We start from the raw sequence: 17,440 nt of genomic DNA on the forward strand, positions 1-17,440 counted from the left end.
TATTGCAGAGGGATGACGAAATAGACATGGAATGATTCTTTTAACTATATTTGATGCAGGCCCAGGCCTGCATGCCAAACTAAGCCAAGACCAAGATTCAAATCGGTTCAAACTATACCACATCATCAAGGTCGATTTACACCTTGTCATGTGGATTTGACTTCAAGAAGACCTCTAACCGATGGCAAGCTGCCCTTAGCCGATTTCTATAATTCATTACCTTCACATTCCTATATTTTAGGAATTGGAAAATCTATCTAAGAGGTATCGGTTTTAAAGGAAAGACAATCTAATAGAGTTGGGTTTTGGGAAGAATTGATTAATGAGATCTCTCCTTGTTTTATTTCTTTCCTATATTTTAGTAAGGCTTTTGTTGATTAGAATATCAACAAAAGAGAAGACGCCACATGGACAACAACCTTGCACAGTTTTGACTTTTGAGAGTTCTCCCTCCTTGGGAAGAATTTTGAGGAGAGAGAGACAGAAATTCTTTAATTTAGTTTTTATTAATTTTGGTATTTCTAATTGTCAAGGAGTGTAGCTTAGATTAGGATTAACTTTTCCTTTATTTTATGATGTAAATTTTGATTTAATTGTAGTCGTAGGATAGAATGCAATTAATGCTTGCAAATTAGATTTTATTTTTCTTTCTATGCTCATTCAATAGTGTAAATAGGAGAATATTGTGGTGAATGCACTCTATGTCTTTTCATTATCAGTGAAGGTATATATATATATACAAGTATAGATGGAGAAATTCTCTCCCTAATCTAAGGTAATTGATCCCTTTATAAAAGGGAACTGGATATACAAGATATGAATGTAAAGATGGAAGGATATAGTTGTACATGATACAGGATAAGGATGTACAGGTGGAAGGATAAGGATGTACAGCTAAGTGAAACGGTAATAAATAGTGACAAATTGATTAAAGAAATTTTATTCAGTTGAATATTGTGGAACTTTGGAGTGTTCTACCTTATAACCTTAGAAAGTTACATTGCTTCCTTGAAAAGTTGTAAATCTTCATGTATCCTTAAAGAGTCATGTTAAACCCTTTAAAATGCCTTCTTGACTCTCCCGATCCATATCTCATAATTTTCTAAATATTGACTTCCATACCATTTTATTAAAGCTTAGTTTTGCGACATGGTAAAACCGTCTTGGCCTGCAATTAATTTCACAACTTAAAGCATGGGAAAAGAGAGGGAGAATGATTTGTGATGTACGCTATTGCCATAGTCCAAACTCGACAGTTTGCATTATTCTCTCATTAAAGAATCCCTAATTTCATCTTTATTTATCAATAATATATATAAATCAGAAATATCTACAGAAACATTATTTGATGTAGTTTTTGTTGACTCTATTACAATATTTGATTTTAGAACGTGGGATCCAATTCATCAACAATAAGAATCAAACTAAAATTTTGAGAACTATAGATTACATGAGTTAATATCCTATATAACTTATTAGTAACTCAAGTTTGGTTTCCATTTTTCCTTGTTCAAAGAGTCAACTTCATTGGTCGTATCATCTCATTATCCTCATGGTCCAAAATCTGCATAAATGAGAAACAAAAGATTAGTAAGAGATTATATAACTAACAAAGAGAGAGGGTGGGACTTGGTGCAACGGTATATAATTAAGGTTGCTCCATTGTGATCAAATAGTCACGGGTTCGAGTCTGGAAACAGTCTCTTTGTAAAAGCAGGGATAAAGTTGCATGCATTATGATCCTCCCCAAACCTATATGTGATGGGAGTCTCGTGCACTAAATACGCTCTTTTTTTTTCTCTTTTTTTTTTTATATAAATAACCAAGAGGATATCCATGATTAGAGAAGCTTACATGACAATGGTAGACATATCCAGGTGCAGCAGTGACATTGAAGGGATATGTTGTATTGGTCTCCACCATATTAAACTTGACAACCACAGTAGTTTGGTATCCAGGCTCTATCTTCACTACATTCTTCCATGTCTTCTCATAGTTAGGGATTGTTAACAATTGCCCAATCGCATAGTCTGTCACGTTGCATGCAATTGCATCGTTCTTTGCTGTCATACAATCGGAGAACGTAGTTTCATTTACCAGCCCTTGAACCTTGATTGCCTGGAAGGTGGCTAAATGGATGTGGAGTGGGTGATTATCTGGGGTCAAGTTGATCACCTCCCAAACCTCGCTGGTACCGGATCTCGGAGTTTCCGTCACCGGATCCGAGAAGCTTTTCCCATTAATATAGAGATGGGTTGGGTTTTCGGTAGCACTATCATACTCATACAATACGATATACCTCTTCTGCACTACACCTTCACTTGTTGCTACCGGATAATTCACTAGGCTTTTTGGGATTTTTGAATTATCGGGGCGGGTCGGATTACCCGATGCAATGATGAACTTCATGACGTTTCCGCTCAGCTGGTCTACCGGGCTGCCTGTCGGGTACGGGTAAGGTGCAGTATTGGTTAAGATAGACTCATTGGTTTGAGAAGGTGAGAAGTCAATTACAACATCGGCAATCTCAGCGGGGGCTAGGAGAATACTCTGAGTCTGGACTGGGGAGTTAAGGTATGATGAATCAGATCCTATTTGGACGAATGGGAGGCCATTGGATAAGGAGAAGTTAAAAGTATCTTGCATTGGCGGCATTGATGATCCTAAAACGATACTTCCTTCGTTGGACCTTAAGATATGGCCAAGCCTTACCGTTAACTATAATGGCATCACCAAAATATTCTGGTTGCCATTGTGGGTGAATGGAGGGGTTATCACCAGTTGAGTTGATGTAGATGGATCCATTTTTGAAGAAGCTTCGATCGATGATCATCAAGTGCCGATCAAACTCTGATCCAGATGGGAGGTTCAAAGGGTTTTCTACTTTTGGATCACGGATGACGTAAGGCCCAATCAGGCCTGCTAAGAGGTTGACACGTGTTAATCCAAGTGCATGATCATGGTACCATAAGTTACCGGCAGCTTGGACGTTTGGGTATGTGTAGGTTGCTTGGGTCCATTGAGAGCCGGTATCATTGAAATTGGAGGTGAACCAGGAGAGTGGGTGACCGTCGTCTTGTGGTGGATGGACGCCACCATGGAGATGGACAACCGTTGGAACTCCACCATTCTTAGGGATGGCAGTGGTGATGGTGTGGTCCCATGAGAAGATGTGGTTTTGAGGAAGGTGATTCTCCCATGTCACTGATGTTGGCACCTGTTTCAAGGCCTCGATCACTGGTCCAGGTATGGTTGCCTCCTCTGCCGATGTACCATATGCGAAGACTGTTGTTTTAGGTAAATCACGGTGGAATTTCTGCATGAGCATGAAAAAACCAAATACTATTAATACGTGATTGATCTTAATTTAACGCATACCATAAGTGGAATTTTTTCACTATCAAATACAAGCTTCCTTTGTAAAGATGTTGCTCGCTTGTTAAAGACTTGGGTAGAACTCATCCTTAATGTTTAGCCATTAAAGAAAAAGGTTCCTAAATACCTAGGAAAATTATTTCCTCCAGTTCTCTGCCCGGCCTAGTTCTCCAGTGCCTCTAATAAATTTATTTTTTTTTTTGGGGGGGGGGGGGGGGTTGACTCAACCCAAGCAGTGTTCGGGTAGGGTTAGGGTGGTCATTGCGCCCCCCTCTCGTTAGAGGCACTGGGGAACTAGCCGGGCATGGAACTGGAGGGGATAAAGAATATATAATTCTCTATATCGAACTATTCACATCCGATGTGAGATTATTACTTTGGTCTTCTGCGTGGAACCCCAACAATGCATAAGTACGAGAATTCTTGCATCCATCCATAAGCGGTGCATGATGGAATGCAATTCTAGCTCTTTTGCTTTAAATGATTATTAAAATCTAATTTATGATGGATGCAATAAGATTATTTCTTTTGAAATCTTTATCACCTAAATTAAACTAGGTGCATGTGCACGTACATGCACGTAAATATGAGAGGCAATCATATGTCCATTTTTGCCATTTAAAGGGGATGAGGGGTATTTATGAAAACAAAACGGACATGTGGTTGCCTCTCAAATGTACGTACGTGCAAATGATATCCATTTTCAACTTCTAGGGGGTGCCGAGGGGTGGTTTTTGTAAGGATTAGCTAGAAGAGGAAGAATTTATATACCCATGTCTTCTCGAACATGCCTATGGTGAGATTTCCAGGTGCTGGTGAGCTGCGGTGTTGCATTGAATAACCAGAGAGCTTTGGAATTTGGGGGAGCTCATCAACATACATTTGCAGAGAAGCAGAAACTTGGTGAAGGGTTGCATCAGTCACCGGAGTTTCCGCAGCGGTTGACGGTACTGGGGTGAGCGCTCCACCACAAATCAGCACGATTAACACTACAAAGATTGATAATAATCTGTTATCCCCCATTCTTGTAGACTTGAAGTGTTGATTTGTCTGTAAACAGAAAGCCAAAGTAAAACAAGTCAGTTTATGGAATGGATATACGGAAGTCATTAAATTGGGTTAAGGCACTACTGTGAGAGAGAAGGTCCCTTGTATAAGCACCCTTGTTTCGAATCAAACTAACCTTAATTTGGGAATGAAAATTATCCAGAGAAAAGAAAAGAATGGATGAGACAAGGCGTGTGGTGAGCAACAAGATTGATGATGAATTGGCCATACTACTCACCCCTATATATATATAATCGAGCAATGACTACTAATTGCAACATTCCTTGACCACATGCAAAGTCTCCTATTTCAAACCCAAAGCCGCGTGCAGGCGCAATTCAAATTGGCTGCCTAAGCAAGCAATATGGTGGGTTTTTAGTTGAATCCATCAAACAAATTGGTTTAGTTTGCAACTTCACCAGATTGTCCCTTCCCTTGCGATCATTAGAAATGTTTAAATTAATAAAATGGTGGAAAGCTAGTAGGGTTACTTTTAAGTAAGTGGAAAAATTTCTACCTTTGTCTTCTCATTCTTCTCCGGCCTCCATCTTCTTTACGTGGGTGCGGGAGTGGGTGTGTGTGGACAAGAGAGGATCCAAATTGTGTTTGGTTTCTTAGGTGACATGACCTAATTAAGAGTCCAATCAATACACTGAATGAAGAGGGTTCATAAACATACCTTGATTAAGATCAGTTTGAATGCATGGATTCTCTCTTAAATTCTCTTATTAAGGATTTGTATGAACCAAAGAAATTAAGAGCCTTTGTGCTTTTCTACTTCCCTAGTTGGATCTTTTTTTTCTCTTTCCTAAAAGGTTGTCTGGGTTAAATAAAATTAGGAAGAAAAATGGGGGAAAAGGAGCCCCACTTCAGCTGTTCTGCACTTTGAAGTTACAGTCCTAGACGCGTATATCTTTACTATTGTTTGTTAAAGCCTAGCTATTCAGCTATTAGTTAATGTATTGACGAACACAGTGGGTTAATCTCACTGCCCACCATTTCTAAGGAGCTAAATTACAGTGCCAAAATAATAATAGAGACAGAGATTTATATCTGTTCGTTTATATTAGGGCATCTTATACCTCAAGCCAATAGTGGATAACTAAATAATATATAAATGTGGAGAAAAAAAAGAGACCCACATATTTTATAAAGAGAGGAGAAAAAAACTGTGAAAGGCAAGTACACACCTGGAAACATGTATTTCTTTTTCTCATAATATATATGCAGTAACTCTAATCTTAGCAAAGTGTTGAGGGTACAATGTCTTGTATTCAGTCGCATACACTTGTGTGCTGATTCCAAAGGGTTGTTAAGAGATCGTAAGACCTGAAAAGCTACATGGGTATTTTGGTAATATGTATCTATGTAGTGTTTCACTATATATTTATAGCAAGATGATTTTCTCTAAAAGAATCTAAGAGAGATGTGAGGAGGAATGGTTATAATCTATTCTCCATCAATACTGATGCAGGTCTCATCTCACCGTGGATGAAGTAATTAAACAATCTTGTCAAATCACGTAAATCATTGTATACATTATATGATTGACGTTTACCATTTCAATTATTTTCTTCGTCAATTTACATTCTTGGTTTTTTTGTTTTTTAACAAGTAATTGGTGGGATAGACTTTCCTCTTTTAATTATTCTTCTCCTTTCTCCACATTGAATCAAAATTCTTAAGTTTGGAATTTGCTAGCTTTTTGACTGGCTCTTTTTCCGTCTGAACCATTTGAGAGTCTTATGATCTTGTTTGAAAAGAAAGCTATACAGCTGGTTCTAAAGCTATATACCTCTCTTAGGTTGCACGCTATGAAACCGTTCAAGACGTCATTGTAATTAATAAAGATGTTCTTTTTATCATTTTGATGTTGGCCTTGAATATCTAGAAGTTTAATTAAATAAAAAATTGCTCCTTTTGGCGTTTGGACCTTTGAAGGCATGAAAGAATCCTATTAATCCATCCAAATTTGACTATCTGTTATTATCATCTTAATTTGCCTGTCTGTCAATTTTCTCAATTCCTCCAATAAAAGGAGGTGGAGTCCACTTGAACAGTATATTCGGGCAAGGGGTAAGGTAGTCATTTCTATCCCTCATTAGATGTAATTGAGGAAATTGAGGAGCAGACAAATTGAACGGCTAAAGATTCGTGGGTGTAAACCTCCGACTTTGATGTTGCAATTCAATCAGCTACCCTTTTTGTTTTTGTTTATGAAAATACTTAGAAGGGATTACATGTTTACACGTGAAAGGTAGGCTCGATCTAATCATTACATCTAATTCATAACTAACTCAATATTATATTTCAACATGTGTCTAAACATCCATGGAGGAAGGTTTTAAATTCCATTTTATTCTTAGAATGGAGATTTTTAAAGGGTTATTTTGGGATCTATTTCTTGGTCTTTTATGCATACGTTTAAGTTAACTAATTGTGTGGTGAATATCTTGGTTAACAAAGCCATTTTTGAAATATTCAGGTCATATCGCACTTTTGGTTTTTTAAGTTTTAATTGGTTTTTTATTGCTGATGGCAATGTCGTAGGTGAGGGATGTAGTCAATTTAGATTTGAGGTGGATGTTGATGGTTATGCCGAAGGTCATCCCGTAGATGTGTCTTCCTTATATTGTATTGGTTTGGGTTCACTTAGACTTTATCTTTGTAAAATTTTCATATTAATATATCTTTTGTTGATCTTTAGAAATTTTTTTTTTTAACAATTATTTTTAGGAGAAAGTTTTCCTTCACCATAACATCCTCGGGTTCACAAACCTATATAGGATTTTAACATGTTTCGCAAAATGCCATTCTCAATACTCTCCCGCAAGCATCTGAAGACCCATGATGAATGAATTCCTATTCACCATATGGCTAAGGAAAACCCAGTCCAATTTTTTGAGTCAGCTTAAAAGGGTTTTATTTAAAAGTGAATGGCAGTTATGCCAATTTTTTTTAGGAATTTTATCCTCTCAAGGGGCAGTGTACTGACCCGACGTTCTTAGAGTTTTAATCCTGTCAACTGCAATGATCACCATTGGATGCACTTTAAATGTGCAGTAAAAATCCTTTTTTTTTTTTTTTTTTTGTTATTCAATATATTGTTGCCCTTAGATGTTATCAAAAAGCCAAACACCAAGAAGCTTTTTAAGAACCAAATACACATTACATTTTTAATGCTCACACCTGCTTCAACGTACTAGATGATATTCAACTTAATTTTTGAGCACCTCCATTTTTCCAATTAACAGATTTCATTCTTCCAATAGCTGAAATGTGTGGAGAAATTATTTAGAGTTGGACGAGAGCTATAGAAAGAACCAACGCTTTTCTATTTTGCAAGCACATTGTTAGGTGTCAAATTAAACCTGGTGAGGGGTTAAGAGGGATCCACATGAACCTAGTGTGAAGACACTGTTCTTGGATTGATTCAGATGGCCAAGTTTTGTTCATTCAGATGTTGTCTGGGGTGCCTAAGAAAGACCGAGATATTGGTTCCTTTGAATAGAAATTTTATCTTTGGAATTAGTTGATTGTTTTAAGTTTTCTGCTAATGGCAATGCCAAAGGTGGAAGTTTAAAGATTTTAGTTAGTTTTTGCATTGTCTTAAAGTCTCTGCTGATGGCAATGCCGAATGTGGAGTTTCAGGTCAAGATTTAGCATTGGGGAAAGTTTTCGTACACGACCGTATGCATGCACGGTTGTGTCCCCTCTCACAAAGAGTTGGAAAAGTCATAAACCCCCACCCATTAATTAATGCCATGAAACTCCCATCCTCTCACATGCATGGCTTACACAGCCATGTATGAAAACTTTCCGCTTTAGCATTTATACTCTTGTATCTTATTATCTGGGTATGCGTGGATTCTGGTATTTATATTATTATAATCATTTATTGACCGTATGTATACATGCAAATATATTATAAGAAAACAAATGCAGCCCTAATAAAATAACTCGTTAGATTATTAGGGCTGCCAACCGATGCATTCTTTTCTTCTTCTTTCTTCATTTTTTTTTAATTATTTTCAAATTTTTTTGGTCATGTGCCTTAACCTACGTGAGGTTTTCATGTAAGTTGCTTGCTATGGGGATCCAGATCCTCTACGGTGCGCTGCCCGTAGCGGCTGTCTGGCCTGATTGAGCCACGCGTGCAAAAATCGTCTTACCCCTGCCCAAACACCTTGCCGAGCGGGGTAAGGCGATCATTGCGTGCACGGCCCAATCTGCCCCGCATAGGCCGCTACGGAGTTGCGCCGTAGACGATCTGAATTGTTGCTATGGAGGATTTAGGTTAATAGAAAACCTACTATGGAGGGCACATGCCGGGATGTGTCTGGCACAGCCCAGTAGGGCTGTAAATGAATAACCGAAAATTCAAATTCGATCTGTATCCATATCCGTTTAGGGGCATCCGTATTCGATTAGAGATATCTGGAAAAAAAATCCAAATACTCCGATAAAAATCCGAATCCGAATACTTAATTATAAAAAATTAAGTAAATAACGATCTTGAGGGTTTTTGAAGATTCAACAGGTTCTAGAATATGAGGAAAAGAGAACCATGATCTAAAACTATAGATTGAGAGTGAATTGAATCCACTAGGGGGAGGAAGGTTCGGGTTACACAAGGCAGAGGTGTAAACGGATGGTCGAAAATCCGAATTCGATCCGCATCCGAATCCATCCAAATCCGTTTAGAGGTATCCGTATTCGATCAAAAAATATCCGAATCCGATTACATCTGATCCGTATCCAAGCCGAATCCGATCCGTTTATAGGCCTACAGCCCAGCCATCGGATGCCTCATTGGACACTCATTGGGTGATGCCCTCCAAGGAGAGCAGCCCAATCTAACATTCTTAGAGAGAAGTTGAGTTTTCCAACGAATGGGAGGCGATTGGATGAAAGTTACTATTAGAGAATGATCAAGTGGACAGTAATTGCACAAAATGTGAAAGCCAACTAAAGTCTTGCTTACGTTCTCTGTTTCACATATAAGTGATGCAATGAAGATGCTTACCGCCCATCGTCATGCCTTTAACACACTCGTATTAAGGGTATCTTGTATTACAATACAAGTTCTATTCAGAGCACTCATAGGATGCTATCAAGAAAAGCAGGCAAGGAGACTACAACAGGGGTTGCAAGGGGCATTGGAGATGGTATACGTAGAGCTACAAATTTGGATAGATGGCGTGGTGTTGGGACTTATTCTAATGTTTATTAAATATTGTTGGGGTTGGTGGTGTCTTTTATTTTGCGGGTCTTTACAATTACTATCGGATATGTATTTATAATTGGGTAAGGTTTTGGGTTCATTAATATATGTACCGCTTTGGGATTTTTGGATTCCTTACAAATTGTCTCCGTTGAAAAAATCTAAACACAAGTACTGAGAAATCACAGTCTGAGGTGGAAAGTAGTGTAGAGAGTTTTTTTGAATTAACAAGAAATTTCTAATTCTCTTGGGTGAATGTAAGCATTCATGTGAAGGAAAATCATTATATGGATGATTTTAGGGTTTTTGGATTCTCTACAAATTGTCTATGTTGGAAGAACCTAAACACATGTAAAGGGAAATCACATTGTACGTGAGGTGGAAAGTGGTCTAGAATTTTTCTCTGAATTAGTGAACAATCTCTGATTCTCTTAGGGGAATATAAGCATTTATGTCGAACCACGTTAAATTCCTCATGTTATATGTAGTTATATGCTTGAGTTCTTCCTTGTAATTGCACAATCGTCTCCAATAAAAGTGTCAAAAACTTTACCTTTGTTGAAGTCTTCGGATATTCAGATGACGGATGGGATGTTTTAAAACTTGAAAACTCCACTCCAAATTCTTTTTGTTGAGTGGATTTATATAAAACAAGGATCAATTGCGGCTGGGTTTACCCAAGGCCCAATCAATTGGGCCCTAAAATCGTCCTAAGTTCCTATATCAGGCCTTACCCTGAAACATTTATATATAAGCTGGGCTAGCTTGGTTGATGTCTACCCAGACTAAGACTTACCCAGGCCCAGTCCAAGCTTGGACCATAAACAATCCATTTTTAGAGAGAGAGAGAGAGAAGGGCGTATAACAATTAATAGATATTTTATTTTTTGGTAAAACAATTAATACATATTAAAGAATGAAAAGTATAACATACGTTAATTGTTGGAATGTATTCCAAGTCAATTGCGTATTCTTGGGTGAGAATGCGAAATCAATCTAGAATGCATACCAAACACGGCCTAACTTTGGCTGCCTTATTCAATTTTGAGAAAGAAATTTTATTAGGACAGAGCTTCGGATGCTTTTCAAAGAACCATCTTCAATGGTCATATCATCTGGTTATCTTCATGGTCTAAAATCTGCATGTATGAAAAAACAAAACAATTCAATCAAGAGATCTATGTGTTTAAGAGTACAAATTCATATATAAGTAACCCCTATATGAAGAGGATCCAGATCCTCTATCGTATGTTGCCAGAACGGTCTGAGCGGTGCATGAGCTGCACGTGCAAAGACCGCCTTACCCCCACGCTGGGCGACAAGCCGCTACGGGCACCTGCGCCGTAGAGGATCTGAATTGCTAAGATGATTAGAAAGACTCACATGACAATGGTAGACATATCCAGGTGCAGCAGTAGCATTGAAAGGATATGTTGCATTAGTCTCCACCATATTAAATCTGACTATCGTAGTAGTTTGATATCCAGGTACTATCTTCACTACATTCTTCCATGTCTTCTCATTGTTAGGGATATTTAGCAATTCCCCACTTAAATGGGCTGTCACGTTACACCCAATTGCATCATTCTTCTGTGTCATCATACAATTTTTAAATGAATTAAGATCCACCAATTCCTGCACCCTCAGCTCTACTTGCCACGCCAACTGCCACATTTGACTCTACCTGGTATCCTGATTCAGGTGCAACACATCACCTGACTGCTGATTTAGAAAATATGAATGTCAACACTCCTTATACTGGTTTCGATCAAGTTAGAGTGGGTAATGGAGTAGGTTTGCCCATACATCATACTGGAACTTCTATATTTTCTACTCCTCCTCATTCTTTTACCGCCCACAGGTTGGTTTCCCTAACCCTTCTCCCTAACCTTTTCCCAACACCGCCACACCATCCGCCCACCACACATACCCCAACCCGACAACCCACTTCCCCTCTTATCCTCATCCTAACCCGCCACTTCTACCCACTCCCCATCCATCCACTGTTTTACCTTGGTACCCTGATACTGGTGCATTTCACCATGTAACTGTTTTTCTCGGATTATTATCACATGTGACATGGATCAAACTATCTATAGTAACACAACTGGTTGGTCATCACATGCGGATTATACACGCTCTATTTTAGTCATCTAATATTGGTTTCCCATTCTTTGTATCACCCAATATTGGGTTACCTTGTTTAAATCTAATTGTATGTCATGTATATATATATCCCTTTTGGGACTATGAATAAATTGAAGATCATTATTCACTCTAACAAGAGAGAAGGTGGTAGTGTAATATAGTATAAACAACCGTGTTTCGAATCAAACTAACCTTTAATTTGGGAATAAAAATTATCCAGAGAAATAATGGATGAGACAAGGCGTGTGGTGAGCACAAGAATGATGATGTATTGGCCGTACTATTCAGCCTATTTATACTATTCAAGGGCCCATAGGTCAACAAAAAAAAAAAAAGATTTAATTAAAATTTTTTTTAATAGAAAGAGGCTGCTTTGTTTAATCATGGTGTAAAATACATGGAAGGAGTATTAAGTATTAACAAACTCCGCAGTCCATGGAATGGAAATGGACTATACTGTCGTATACGTAACCGACAGAGACCTCGTTGCCAGAGAATCAACAAATCTATTTTCCTCCCTTAAAACATAAGAAAAAAATACATGAAGATAATTGATAATTTCACATATGGTGATCACATCATGCATGTTTACTTGAACACATGAAATATCCTAACTAGCTATTTCAAACCCAAAGACGTGTGGGGGCGATTTTAGTTGAATCCATCTAACAAATTGAAACTTTAATTAAATTTTTTTTAATATGCAACTGCACCAGATTGTCCCTTGCTTTGCAATCATTAGAAATGTTTAAATTGTCTAATCAAGTGGCTGATCATCTTTCCAAGTTGAAGTCATCTATTGGCTGGGAGGAATTCTCTTTTGAGTCTTTGCCCTCGAAGATCCAAGCCTGTATAGTTAGGGATCTCAGGGGATGCAGACATGCTCGTCTAACATGTAATTAAGAGATCTCTTTTTGTTTTGTGAGGGCCTGTTGTTTTGGCCTTCTGTTTTTTTTTTTATTCTCTCTTTCCCTCTTTGATATTTTATTTAATATAAAGCTTTCCTTTTCCAGAAAAAAAAATGTTTAAATTAATAAAATTATGAACAACTAAGGTCAGTCCATTGAATTACAATGTTTGGAAAGAGTGGAAGGCTAGAGTTACTTTTAAGTAAGTGGAAAGCATGGATCTCTTAAATTCAATTATTATGGAGGGGAAATTTTCATCAACACCCCTTCTGTTGGACCGTGGAATTAATACCACCCCACTAAAGACCAATATATCAATTTGAGCCCAAATACTAACGGAAATATCTGAGTAACAATTAAATAGTGATGTCACCATGTTAGTAATTTTGTAAAGTCAATGTCGCCCTTTTCATTACAACAACTAAACCTTACCTATCTTCGTCTTCCCCAGTCTACCTTCTCATCTCTGTAACTCTGCCATCTCCGCCTTTGAACTCTTGCACTTCACCCCATCTTCTTCTTCCTCAGTCGAACGAAGAACATTGTAGCTTGCATCACCTACTGCAACTGGCCAAAGTTACCTCTCCAACCTCTGCAGCGGCCCACATCATCCCTGCCTTGCAACCCCAAACCACCGCCGCCCCTGCGACCCCAAACCACCACCCCACCCCGCCCCCTCCCTGACCAACGACATCAAATTTGAGTTCTAGCCCAGCTACTCTAGTCACCACTCTTTGCAAAGCAATCCAAGCTTTAGGTTGTCGCTTCAATATATACAACTCTGTATTGCAAGGGAGCTTCCTGGGTCTCATCTCATTCACATAGATGAGCAAAACACAAGGGAAATTAACCCATCAAAACCCAGCTTCAGCTTCACACACATACACACACACACACACACTCTGTTCTGATCGATTTGGATGTTAGGTTCTTGGTTTGCTGATCTGGGTCTGCTTGCTTGGCTTTTTAAATGATCAATTTGGGTCTGCTTTATTTGTGGAATAGAAATCTGTGAGAACACTAGTTCACTACGCATCCTGCCCATCGCTGTATGCTCCACCACCGCGATCGGTGTGCCCAGCCGCTGCAACCCGCCATCGCACCCACATCTCCATCTGTTGTCGACGCATCAGAGCCACCAACATCTTGGCCTAAAACCAAATCTGGTCCAGTTCAGGAATTCATATTCTAGAATGACAATTCTAAAGCACAAATTATGTTCATTCGAGGCTAAAACCCACAAGAACATACAATGAAATGAAAAACCAAAACATTGGGGGAAAATCAGTACTTTTGGGTGCCCCAAAAAAATCAATTGAAGAAATCTTCCACTACCTCAACAATATTGACCCTTGATTAGTGATAACCCTGGAAATCTTATCTGAGAGAGAGAGAGAGAGGATCTCGCCTTCCCAAATCTTCCACCATGGATCTCTCTCTCTCTCCTCCTTTCTCGCCTTTAGGTCCTTACTGCCACTGGACCGAGGGATGGAATGCAACGGATGCTGGCTCCAACGAGGATGAAAGGCCGCCATCGTCTTCTTCCCCGCTATATGCCTTTCTCCTCCGACCTCTGTAACTCACACTCTATGGAACTTTCTCAACAACCAACCAAACGGTTGAGTGGAATGATAAACATCAATTTCCTTCAAATTTCCTCCACATATAGCAAGGGGTTGAGCAAGGGTTGTGTAGGTGGGTGTTCACAGGTACAACAAGGAGTTCTAGGGTTGCGCCGGAGAAATTAGGTTGGAGATGGGTTTTTTAAGTTTTTAGAATAAAGGGTAGTTTGAACATTTTACTCTCATTCAGTTAACTATCAGTTATGTCCGTTAGTTTTTGGGTCCAAATTGATATATTGGGCCTTAATGGTGTGGCATTAATTCCACGACGATTTTATAGCTTCAACTTCCTACTCTAATTAAAAAATTTGGGAAGAGAATGCCTCTGTTCCTAGGGTGCGTGTAAATGAATAGTCAAAATCCATTTCGTATCCGTGTTTGTATCCATTTAGCACTATATCAATCGATCCAAAGCTAAGCGGATGCGGATATGGATAGGCTATAGCTATCCGAAAAGCTATATTTACATGCAAGCGGATAAAATATCCGATCCGTATCCGTGTCAGTATCCGTTTAACACTATCCAGAATCCGTCCGATAGCTAATCGGATGCGATGCTGGATATAGCACTATTCGAGCCGAATCCGATCCGTTTATAGCCCTATCTGTTCCCCCCACTCCGCTTTCTTTCCTCTTGTACATGTTTCGTTTCTCACTCTTGATCTCCTACGTCTGACCCCTTTTCTTCTTTAGCCGTCTTGCCTCTTCATTTTTTCTTCTTTTTTTGGGACTTCGGGCTAGGGACGCAGCTTCATTAACTCCCCATGGAGCGAGGATGGGACGTGGCTTTAATGCTTTCCTTCGTCTTTCACTTTACGCTTCATTTTCTTTCAACGTTTTCACTCTTTGTACTCCTGCTTCTCTCGTTCATCTTCACTTTTCCCCTCTGATTCTTCTCTTCTCTCCTTTCATCCGGCTCTTTTTCTTTCTGTTTTTATTAGTTTCCTTCTACCGGGTATCGGTTTTTCATTATGTCACAAGCTTCTTTGTCTTTCCGTAGGCGGAGTCCGGGGTTTAATGTGGGGAGGTCTCTATCACGGTCTGGTTCTTCGCACTCCTCCACCTCGTACCCTAGACGTCAACCACCATCTGTTGTTTGGAGAGGATCTCCCTCTAGTGCTCCGGGTGATGCGGATGCTCAGTCTTCCACTCCTATTTTCAGGTCTAAGATTCTGTATGGGTTCACTTTGGGGTACCCCAGACCTTCACAAGATGAGTTATGTTCGAAGTTGGTTGATCTGTCGGAACGGCTTGGCGCTGTTTATCTTTGTTGCTATGAACGTGGAGGTTTCATGGTTGAGTTTACCTCTTGTCTTGAGGGGGACAAAGTCGGGGTTTGGGTCCTTGGTGGTGCGAAGGTCACTCATAAATCTTATCGAACATGCTCTTGATGATGACCGTTATGCCTATGAGAGGAAGTTTTTCCCTATCCGGGTGCAACTTTGTGATATTCCTTATTTGTTTGCTCCTATGATGCGATTAAGCAGTCATTTCTTGTATCGAGTTATTCTTGGATCTCCATATTCATGAACCTTCCCCTGGTGTCGATTGTTCGTGCTAAGGTCTTTTTTCGTATAAGACAGCAGGTGTGTTTGTCTTCCATCATCCGTAATGCGGCTGTAGATTCCTTTCCTGTGGCATTTTTGTATGAGGTGTTTAAGATTTGCTTTCGTTGTGGCCGCTTTTTTCATGTTGTCGATTATTGCTCTTTTCAACAACCCCCCGGCGTTCTCCGTGGGGCTCCTTTGACAAAGTGATTACTTAACCTTTGTTTGTTAACTTGGCAAATGCTCACTCGACTTTTTGTTATGGACGTGACTATGTTAGAGCGATATTACTTCTTCGGATGAGCTTGGGCTTCCCGTGAGTCCGGGGCTTTGTTTCGATGGATGTGGATGATCCGGTGGTGTTTGCGGAGATTCGGTGTCCTCTTCGCTTTGCTTTTAATGGCTTTATCGCCCGACATGGTGGAGCCGGTTGTTGCGTTATGCCCTCTTCCACAAGTATGGATGCGGGTATATATTGCGATTCTTGTGTGGTTACGATCTGGTGATCTTGGGTTGAAGATTAAGACTTCTAGTCCATCTAGCGAAGACTCGTTCATTTCATCTCTGTTCGATTGTCGCAACCCCTTCCATTTGCTGGCGATTTTTTCTTGATACTGCGTCGGTGGAGGCGATGATTGGTGGCTCTTTGGTTGAGAATATTGAGGGCACCAGGGTGGAGGGCTTTAGATGACTTTTCCTGTTGATCCACTGCGGTCCTTTTCTATTACGGGTAGTATGGCGCCGTATATGTTGGGTTAGTTGTCGAGAACCCTCTCCATAAAAACGCAGCTTGTGACGATGGACGTTCCTCCCCATATCTCAAATGCCGCTTTTGATTCTCACAAATATTTCTTTCAATCGTTCTTGGGCGCTTCGATGATCCCGATGCTCTCCTTCGTTTGGTTAAAGATTGGTTAAATGAGTTGTCTCTTGGTGCTTCTTTGGTTCGGATACTTTTTTGATTCTTGAGTACGTCCGGAGCTCGAGAATCGGGGGATACAAGAGTTGCATGTTCCTAGCTCGGTATAGGTTCCTTTCCTCCACTCTAATTTCTTTGACTATTGTTTGGTTCTCTTTACTATTTTGATTTGTATTTCATTAGTACTTGTATTCTTAACTATTGCTATCTTGCTCGTGCTTTTATTCCTAGACGTAATTTTTAATTTATTTACTACTGGTTACTTTTTGTCTCTTATCCTGTTTTGTTCTGTTGGCTTATCTAATGATCAGTTTGTCTTGGAATATTAGGGGCTTAAACAACCCCTTTTCTCGTCGTTACCGAGGCTTAATATTGCTTCTTATAATCACGATATTTTGTTTCTTTGTGAAACTAAGGGCCTTGATCACTCTTCTCTTCGTATTTCTGGTATTCCTTCTTGTTATGACCTTGTTTCTTTCTCAAACTCTCCTTCGGAGCTGGGGAAAAGAGGTCTTTGCCTTTTGTTAAAAAGGCCCAGTAGGTGGTGCGATTGTTGTGGAACCTCGGTTTATTGGGATTAAAATTATGGATAAAGTTTGGGGTGTATTTTGGTGCATTTTTGTTTACGCTCCACCTCACCTGATCTGTGG

General features: G+C 39.4%; 1 pseudogene; it reads right to left on the reverse strand.

Annotated features, from left to right (window-relative positions):
* Positions 1-1,510: 1,510 nt before the first annotated feature.
* Positions 1,511-4,398, reverse strand: LOC122645950 (annotated as a pseudogene).
* Positions 4,399-17,440: the final 13,042 nt, after the last annotated feature.

Source organism: Telopea speciosissima, chromosome 11, assembly GCF_018873765.1.
Source record: "Telopea speciosissima isolate NSW1024214 ecotype Mountain lineage chromosome 11, Tspe_v1, whole genome shotgun sequence".
NCBI classification, from domain to species: Eukaryota; Viridiplantae; Streptophyta; class Magnoliopsida; order Proteales; family Proteaceae; genus Telopea; species Telopea speciosissima.